Raw genomic sequence first — 9694 nt, 5'->3', positions numbered from 1 at the left:
CTGCCACTGTCAGGATTAAAGTCAGGCTTTTTGATAGGAGAAGAGTTCAATTCAGCGAGGCAGTTTTGTTGTAGTGCTAGGTTTAGTTTAGCAAGCTGCAGCTTTCCCTGAGAGCTCAGCAGAGCTGCTTAGGGCAGTGTGACCATTTCGCCCTCCCGTAGTCCATTTGGGACGGCTCCGCGGTTTTGCTCCGGCAGCTCTCAGCTCTACCACACAGTGACGGCGAAGGAGGCGAGAAGGGTCTCCCCATGAGGGTTTCAGAGAACCTTTAATGGTTACATCCTGTCCTGGTGACCCCCAGCGACAAGAGAGACCTTGTGATCCGGGCGCAGGGGAGTTTTGCAAGGGGCTCAGGGGCGGTACCTGGGTGGGGTTGGGGTACAGGAACCAAGAGGGAGAGCCGAGGGAGTGGCCAGGGCTAGGGGCAGGGGAGGGGGGGGAGGGAACATTGTGAAAGGCATTTAATTAGAATTGCATCAGCTGTGAATGACACAAATTCCCACATTAAATGTCATAGTTCTCACTTACTCTTTTACTTCTTGCAGCCAGTTTTATTTTGGGTGAATATTTTTACCAGAACACATCTTTGAAGATAATAGGTCCCAAGTTATCCTCTAGATATTTAAATATGAAAGTCTGTGATTAGCTCTAAACCTTGCCAGAAAGCAGGAGTCTGAAAAATGTGTGATTGCTCTAGGGTTCTGATGGATCTCTAGAAGAAGCAGGTAAGGTGTAGGTAGTTTACAAGATCTACGGTCCCCAAAGTATAGTTTTTCAAATGAATTGAAAGAAAATGCATCAGCTGATGTCACCAGTTTTAAAACATATATTGAGTAAGTCAGCTTTACGGGAAGTCAAATCACCAAATTTGTAGACCCATCCCTCACACATAAGCTTTGGCTAACTTAGAAATTTAATGGTAAATAGCACAAGTACACTTGTGTTGTAGTGCTAGGTTTAGTTTAGCAGGCTGCAGCTTTCCCTGAGAGTTCAGCGGAGCTGCTTAGGGCAGTGCGACCATTGTCGCCCTCCTGTAGTCCATTTCAGATGGCTCCGCACTCTTACTCTGGCTAGCTATCAGCTTTACAACACAGTGATGGCGAAGGAGGTGAGAGGGTCTCCCCATGAGGGTTTCAGAGGACTTTTAATAGTTACATCTTGTCCTGGAGACCCCCAGAAGCAGAGAGACCCCAGGATCTGGGCGCAGGGGGGCTTTGTCAGATCACAGGGGCGGTACATGGGCGGAGTTGGGGTACAGGAACCAGTAGGGAGGACCCAAGGGAGTGGCCAGGGCTAGGGGCAGGGGAATGTGGTGGGGTGGAACAATGTGAAAGGCATTTAATAAATGAATCAGTGGGAAATACAACACCACACAGTTTTGTAGTGATGGATGCACATTCAATGAGTCCCTATTCTGATCTTGAACTGAAACCACAAAGCTGACTTTCCCCGTTCTGGGAGAGCTGCATGCTGAGCAATCGGGAGTCCCTGCCTGCACATTCCTGCAGCTCTTTGGGTTATGGAGGCTGAGTGAAAGGACATCACAGCACTTAGCCAGCCTCTTGCAGAACCTATTTTGCCATGTGTTGTCCCTACTGCTGCTACTGCTGCTGCTGCTGTTGCCTCTCACAGCCACTGCTGCTGTACCTTGGGCCAGTCTCATGACACACACACACATTGTCCTGTGTTTGGGTGCAGGACTCTGGCTGCAGCAGAGAGCAAGGATTTGGCATCCATACTGAGGGAGCAGTCTGATGTCAGAACAAATTAACGCTGCTCACCATACTGACATTGCAAGGCCTCAGCTGTCAGTGCTGGCATTTATGATGCTGTGTATTTTAACTAATTAGGCACTCACAGCCCAGCCGGTGCAACCCATCCATCTTGCAAATGCTGGATGTTTTTGCACTGGCATATGCTACAATAATGAGAATCAATGTTGCTAATGACTTTGCACAGCCCATTTTTCAGTCACCTTTGCAAATCCACATTATGCTGGGAATGCACAGAGGAGAAAACACTGGCCTTAAAATGCAGAAGGTGTGTTTGTGCAGGACAAACCCCAGAAGTCTGTTGCCCTGGCATGGCTGGAGCACTGTGGCAGATAAGCTGCTCCCACCAAAGCAGTCATGAAACTCTGAGAAAGCAATTCCTATTGCAGGCACTAGAACAGATGAGATTTCTGAGGTTACAGCCCTTAACAGGTTTCATTGAATTTTCACACAGTCATTCTTTCTTTTCCTTGGGCAAGATTTCAGGTTTTCTCTGTTGGTGAGTAGCTGCCTCTTTTTCTCACTCCAATCTGCAAGTTAAATTTTTCCCTCTTCCCTAGTGGGTGAGCAGACATGGGGCCTCCCCATCAGGTGGTGAGGATGCTGGCTACCTTTCAGCATCAGGGGTTTGGAAAAGCAGCAGCTGCCTACAGCAGTCAAGAGAAGAGAATTCCTTCCATCACCTTCAAAAGTGCCATATCCTCCCCAAGAGATTTACCAGATGTTCTGATTAAGGCAGTTCAATTGCAGTGTTTAAAAGCCTTTTCCGCCTGCTCCTCGCAAGATCCCTCTCTGTGGGCAAAGGTAGCTCTAATTAAACATTCCCTCCTGCTGTGAGGACTCCTCCCTCACCTTTCCAGAAACCAGCATTGTACAGACACCACAAGGGACTGCTCTACAGAGACTAACTCATCTCCCCTTTGTTTTTTCTACCTTGCAGTGGAAATCAAAATTCAGGGGATTTGAAACCTGTGCAGTACAGTCAGAACAGGAGAGCTCCTTCCCAAAACCCTCCCTCCAGCACTGACCACCATTCAGAACCCCCCTGCCTGGCCTTGGGTAGCACTTGTTCTAGGTCTTTTCAGCAGTCACCACCCCCCGGAAACGCTCTCAGTGTGTAGGGAGAAGCGAGGAGCCCCACAACCCTTCCCCATCCAGAGTGTAGTCTGCCTCTCCAGAATGGAGACATGGCAGTCCCCAGCTCACAGCAAAGCCCCATGCTCAGGTCAGGAGGGTCTTCAGAGACCAGGGTCTCACTCTAGCTGTCTCCTCAGGGGCTGATTCTGAGGGGAGGGACTGGGCTTTGTGGAGGGCACCAAAATATAGCACAGGAGCAAGGGAGGCAGACAACCCAGGTGCAAAATTTGCTGGTACAAAACTTGGATGAATCTTCCACTTGCAGGGGCTTCCTTGCTCTGGCAGTGTCAAGAAGAAAAACTCTAGCACTTCCCTCCTGGAGAGCCCCACAGCTCTGATGAACAAATAATCAGATAGAGAAGGTCCTACCCCTCTTGCTGAAATAAATGGGTATTTACTCCAAGTCACAGCATGCAGGAAGGCCACCCCATAAAGCCCTCCATGGCCATCAGTCCCTTTTCTCTCACATTCCAACAGAAATCAGGCATGGGGTTGCTGTACTGTGCCCTAGAGATTCTGGTTCTTTGCCTCTGAGGGTCCCCCTAGCACAGAGGGCTATCTGGCAAGATCAGTAAAATGCCATACCTGGCCTTGAGCCCCACCACTTCCCCAAGCCACAGCCAGGCAGCCCCTCACCTCCTCACACGTCTGCTTGTGCCTTCTCACTGTCTGAGCTTCCATTCTCATTCCTCTTGATGGGCAGACTTCCCTGAGCTGCCCACCAGCTGCTGGAGCAGCTTCACCCCTCCTTGAAAAGGCCAAGATAGAAAATCTTCTTAAGCAAATCCTCTGCTGATAAGTGCTATTCAGATGATGGGATTAATATTTTCCCTATTTTGGAGGCACTCAAGCGTGCAGGTGAATATATGCCCATTTAGCATGTTTTTGAGCAGTAAATATGCTTTCCCCCTCCAAAGGGCTCCCTGCCTTTTAACCCTCCCTGGATGACTAGATGCAAGCCTGGGATTTTACTGTCGCAGGACTCAGTGGAGCCAATCCCCATAGTAACGGGGCATCCACGCATGAATCCAGAGCTGCAGCAGGTCCAAGTGCTGCAGTGTGCAGTCTAGGCACATATTCAGCATCAGGGTACACATGTGTATATCAAACTAAGTGTGTATCGACTAACCTGTGCTTTCTCAGCCAATGCAGCATGTGCACAAGACAGGTAAATGCTGGTAAGAATGTGACCTCCTTGATGTGCAGAGCTTGCACACATGATGTATCCAGAAACTAAAAATGGCTAAATAATTGGACTCTGCTACATCAAACATGCCTATGACAGCCTTAAAATGATCAGAGGATGATTTTCCAAGTTGTGTTGTTCAAACAGTTTATGTTTGCATATTTTCTTCAAAAACATACTGCTCTAAAATGGGACCCGCTGTAGCCTTACCATTAATTTTCCTGGAAGGGCTACAAAACTGTGCGGCTAGCACCACTTACTGGCAAAGCTACAGACACAAGCATTGAACAATTTTACTTTGCAAGCTTCTCACACAGAAATGCTGAACACAAATCCTGGTGATAGTGTTTGAATAAAATAAACAAATGTAGGACATGATTTCTCGTTTTCCACGCTGAAAAAAAAACAATAAGGAGGAAACTGAAACTCCTCTTTAAAACGACTTCCAAATAGCTTTGAGTAACCACAGTCCTTGCAATATAGAGATATAAACTTTGACTCAATACATTATATCTCTGTATGCTGATGGCACATCTACTTTCAGTCCTACCTTTACAGCAATGGACGAAAATCCATGGCCAGTTTGGGAGCAAGGGAGGTGGGTCAGCATCTTTTCTTTTGATATTTCAAAGGAGTGGTGCTCGTCACACAGATGCATTTTTTTTTTTTCTATATTTGTTTATCTGCCAGAGGCATGGATGGGCAACTGTGTCCATCATTTTTAAAACCGCAAGAACTAAGAGTCCTATTTTTAAAACCCCAAGGAAACCAACCCCATTTTGAGACATTCTCCCCACAGAGCTCTTCCTCATGATTGATAAGCTAATGAGTGGCTTTACAGTCCCACTTGTGGGGTAGCTGCCTTCAAAACTATTCATGTTCCTTTTATCATGGTCAACAGTTTCTCCTTCTTAACAGAGAACCTTTACAGCCATGCTCCAAGCTGTCTACTCCTTCAGTACCTGTGATTTATTTGGGAAACAAAGCACCAGTTCAGAGGCACTGCACTGACTTCAACACAAAGGTCCCTCTACAGCACTTTGCTGCGTGTCTGGCTTTGTTTTAAAAACCCCTTTTCTTCCACCCCATGCTGTCTGAAAAACACAGTAATAGAAAGGAAAAAAAGTTCAAGGTTCTGGAAAGCTTTTGCTTAGGACAGAACTCACCTGCATTCTGTAATCTTTTAGGAAGCAGCTGTACATTTTGTTTTAGACCAACATCCATAAAGGTGGTCCACAGCTACCTGCTCTGGCTGGACCCCTGCACCCTGATTGTGGCTACCCCACAGGGCGTTAGTCATGGTGCAGTGTCATTATTTTTGTTCCCTAACTGGAATGTGCTTTTTGGAGCCTGATCTCAAATGAGTATGCAAAAGTCATATTTTAGAGCGTTGTCGTTTAGAAGGATCATCTTGAAAAAGAAGATTCATTAATTAGTTACACTGGCAGTCTCTTTAATTAGGCATTGCTGAGTACCTTCAGTCTTTGTGATCTTTAGCATTCCTAGCTTGTTATACTTTATTTACATATTTTTTGGACACATACGTAATTCCTAATTAACACTGTAGACCCTACTCCAGTTATTTCAAGATGTCACGTACTGTAGATCTTCAGACATGCTTTCTAGATATCTGCTGAATATTAATTACTGCTCTAATCAGACCAGAAAACCTGCATCCTGCATCTTTTTATTCGGGTACAAGAACACCCACCAGAGACATCCAGGGGAAGGTAATCCAGTTTCCAGGAGGTTTCAGTATGGGAGCAAATGAAAGGCACTTACAAAATAAAACCTTTCAAAAGACATTTCTGTCAGGAATTTTAAAAAGAGAATTTGCCTGCAGGGAAATCCTCTGACAGCAGGCTGTCAAAGGCACATCCCACCAGGGTGGTCTGCGGGAGAGAGCCGAACAGCACAGATCGTGTTGGGATTTCAGGAGACTCAGGCAAGCACGGTGTTTCTTAAAGCAAGTGGAAGACAGAAGAACAGGCATTCGTATATCAGACATAAGCCACAGCCCTCAAACAATAAATCTTAGCAAGGCATTACATGAGGAAATACAGGGTGCTTCTCTACTTTTGTGGCATACCCCTGTATTGGACTTAGCAGCAATTTAAAGAAAGAATCTTCTTTTCTTCAAGCTGTGACCTTCTTTTGCACCAGTTTGGCCAAATGCATTTTCGTTAATGCCTCCACCCTGAAATCCAGCTTCTTTCTACTCAATTTCTATTTTTAGAGGCAGCAGAGAGGATATTTTGCAGTGGGCAATACTGCAGAGGACAGAGAACTTGTAGAGGTGACAAGAATATTATGTCTCCTCTCTGTCTAGCTTATCTGATCCTACCAAAACTCTGTTTTATCCTTGCTAGATTATTCTGATCTTTTAGCCCCAGTGTTATCCATCAGTGTAGTACTCACTAGTCGCTACACTTACTGGTAATGGTGATCAATATACCAAAATTACAGTATCTTTCTAAAAAGTCTGTGCTCTCTGTTTCTCAAAATTTGCTCCCACTTTCTACAGATTTAACCTCTTATTTAATAGGTGTTTATCTGCCCCTGAGATAAGGCTTGAGCTTATACCTTAGAAAGGCTGGCTACTGCCCTTACACTAATAGATAATCATATAAATGAAACAGGTGCCTATTTCTGTGCCACCTCCACAGCTTACACAGCCCCAGTTCATAAGTGCACTATAAAGCCTGATGAACAGTCCCAGCAAAAGCACTTCCTCTTCTCCTCAGAACTAGTATAAGGAAAGAGAATGTGATTTAGGTGTGCAATTGATAAATCCTGCCCAGACCTTCCTGCAGAACAGAGCCGGAGGGTCTGGATTTGGTAATCTCCTCATCGCTGAAAGAAACGAGGTCCTGATTAGCAAGGGGAGGTAAGAGAGAGTGTGACATCCCCCTCAGGTTACTGGGACCAGTCAGCACCATGGGGGCTGCAGTACTCCACAATTAATTTTGCTGAGGCTGTTCTCTCTCTGACTTTTCAGCCACAAAATACAGCTCTTTACAGCAGCAAATCTTTTAAATTGTGTAAAAAAAAATAAAAATTAAGCTCAGGCTTCTCACATATACACAGAGCTGCACCTGGCAGGTGTTTGGCAGAGGAGAAAACAGTGGCTTAGCATACAAGAGCTGTAGGAAAGGGGCCATTCTTTTATCTTCGTCTTTCTGCAACGTCCTGCATTGGGAAGCCTGGTCTGTGAGGGCAATGATAACGCAAATGTGTAAATAATCGTGACAGCAGCAATAAGGATATTTCTTTTCTCTGGTGCATGGAGACATGGAGCTTTGGCAGCTGACACTGCTGCCTGCAGTGGAAACTGCTTCTCCAGCTTGGTTTGGCACTGTGAATCCAAAGCCAGGTCTTGTTTGAATCAGATACGTCTCTTCTCAGAAACTGCAAAATCTGGGCTGACAAAAACTGAGTGTTAGAGTTGAGCGCTTGTGCTTGGAAATCGTCTGTCTCTAGGAGGAGACAGGTGCTGGTCTTGGCTTAAATTTCTTCACTGAGGGGAAAAGTTTTCACATCCTTAAAGCCTTTGCTTCAACAGGGTGCAAATTTGTCCTTCTGCATGTCCTTCCCAACAGAGAAGGGAGTGCCACAACTTCTGTACTGTCTGGAGGCATACATGATGTCCTGTAAGAGACTTCATCTGATAAAAGACAAAGACAGGGCAGGAAGAAGGGCAGGTCACAGATGACTGACCTGATCGCCCCTGTGCTGCAGTGTGTAGCTCTGCAGTACAGGAGAACAGAAAGTGTTGATTTTAGCAGAGCTTTCAACATTCTCACCTTAGATGGTAACTTTGTAGCCAGGTAAGAAGGATATGGACTACACAGATGGACAAGAAGGGGCATAAAAATTGGCCAGACTATTGAACTTAAAGGACAGTGGCTTGTGTTTCACTGTCTACCCAGAAGCTGGTCTCAGGTGGTGCTCCTTGGGGATTGATACTGGGGCTGGTATTTCATGATGCCTTCATCAGTGACCTGACTGCTGGGAGGGGCTGTACTCTCAGCAAGGTAACACTGAATTAGCGGGCAGGTGGGTATGCAAAAGGACAGGGAGGACACTCAGAGCAGCCCAAACAAGCTGGAAAAGTACGGACTAACTGGAAGAAGTGCAGCTCAGGGCCATTGTTGGGGTTAAGGGTCAGGAGCACACAATGTGTGGGAGGAGTCTGAGGAAACAGGCTTGGTTTGGCCTTGAGAAAAGTGGACCAAGGGGGATTGCACTGCTGTTCTACCCTGTTTGAAGTTCTGACTTCCAGTACCACAGAGAAGACAAATCCAGGCTTGTTACAGTGATATACAGTCAACTAGAAAATGTTGCAGCATGGGGAATGACAGATTGTCACAATGAAAAAAGTATTTATAGTGATAATTGCACACCAGAAAGGGATGTCCAAATTGGTTTGGAGTCTCCATTCGTGGAGATGTTCAAAGCTCAGCAGGGCAAGGCTCTGAGCAACCTGCTCTCCTGTGACACTTGCCACACTTGGAAACATCCAGAGGTCCATTACAACCTAAATCATTATGTGATTCTATGTTTTTTATGAACTGATTTGCCCTTCCATTAGAAATAATTATTTAATCAAATGATAGGACATTCTGTTGCATCTCAATATTGGATGTATTTCACAGGGAAAAAACAGACTAAAGAAATACAGTGGTTCCACAGCCAATCTTTCACACAACTTCATCTCGTGGTAAAGAGTACCACTATATCTTAGTCACCTGTACGTGCCTCTAAACATAAACCTGCATAAAAATAATATATGGCAGTGAATCTCAGAAGGCAGCTTCTCCTGGTAAAATCTGCACGTGACACATTGTCACAAGAATTATATATGAAAATGATAGTAAACCTTTTTTCAGGCTGATAAACTATACCAGTAGTCCTGCAGAGCTGAAGTATTCTTCAGTTGATTATCAGCATCCTACAATCATGGGAAAACTCAGCTGATACTAAATATGTCATACTGCAATATATAAAGCCCAGCTCCCTACCTTGTCTTTACATTATAGTGCTTGTAATTGTCAGTGAAGGAGAGGACCATTGGAAAAATTAAGGCTGTATCAAGATGAGACCCATTATTTTAAGAGAGTTGCATATTTTAGAACACATTGTCTAACAGAGAATTGCTCAGTGAAAAGGCCTTTCTGATCTCAGGAGTCCAGGCTTCCAGAGACAGCGTGGCTGCCCAGGTCCGCACCAGTGACACTGGTCAGTGACTCAACTCTGCCTATTGGTTTCCTTAAGGAAAATTAAGTCAGTGACATGGGCTCAAATTCCTTCAAGTGAAGATGTGGTTGAACTATAACTGTCTGCAGGAATCCCATTTCTCTGACATTTATTTTCTTAGAAGGGTTTCCCTTGATTACTTGTTCATCTGTAGTGTAAGAAGAGATTTCCCCAGAGAAATGTAGGTTCTCTAGTGGGAGTGGGTTTGCTTCCCTCAAATCCTGGTACAGAGCAAATTCTTCATAGCTCTGTAGACACCCGTTTAAGGGTATTGCTCTGCAGAAAGAGACCCAGTCTATCTTCCTCAAAGTGCAAGAGCCACTTTCCCAGAGATTTGTTTAAG

The sequence above is a fragment of the Corvus brachyrhynchos genome, unplaced genomic scaffold (genome assembly GCF_000691975.1).
Source record: "Corvus brachyrhynchos isolate BGI_N302 unplaced genomic scaffold, ASM69197v1 scaffold239, whole genome shotgun sequence".
Lineage (NCBI taxonomy): Eukaryota > Metazoa > Chordata > Aves > Passeriformes > Corvidae > Corvus > Corvus brachyrhynchos.
Note: the sequence above shows the minus strand (reverse complement) of the source record.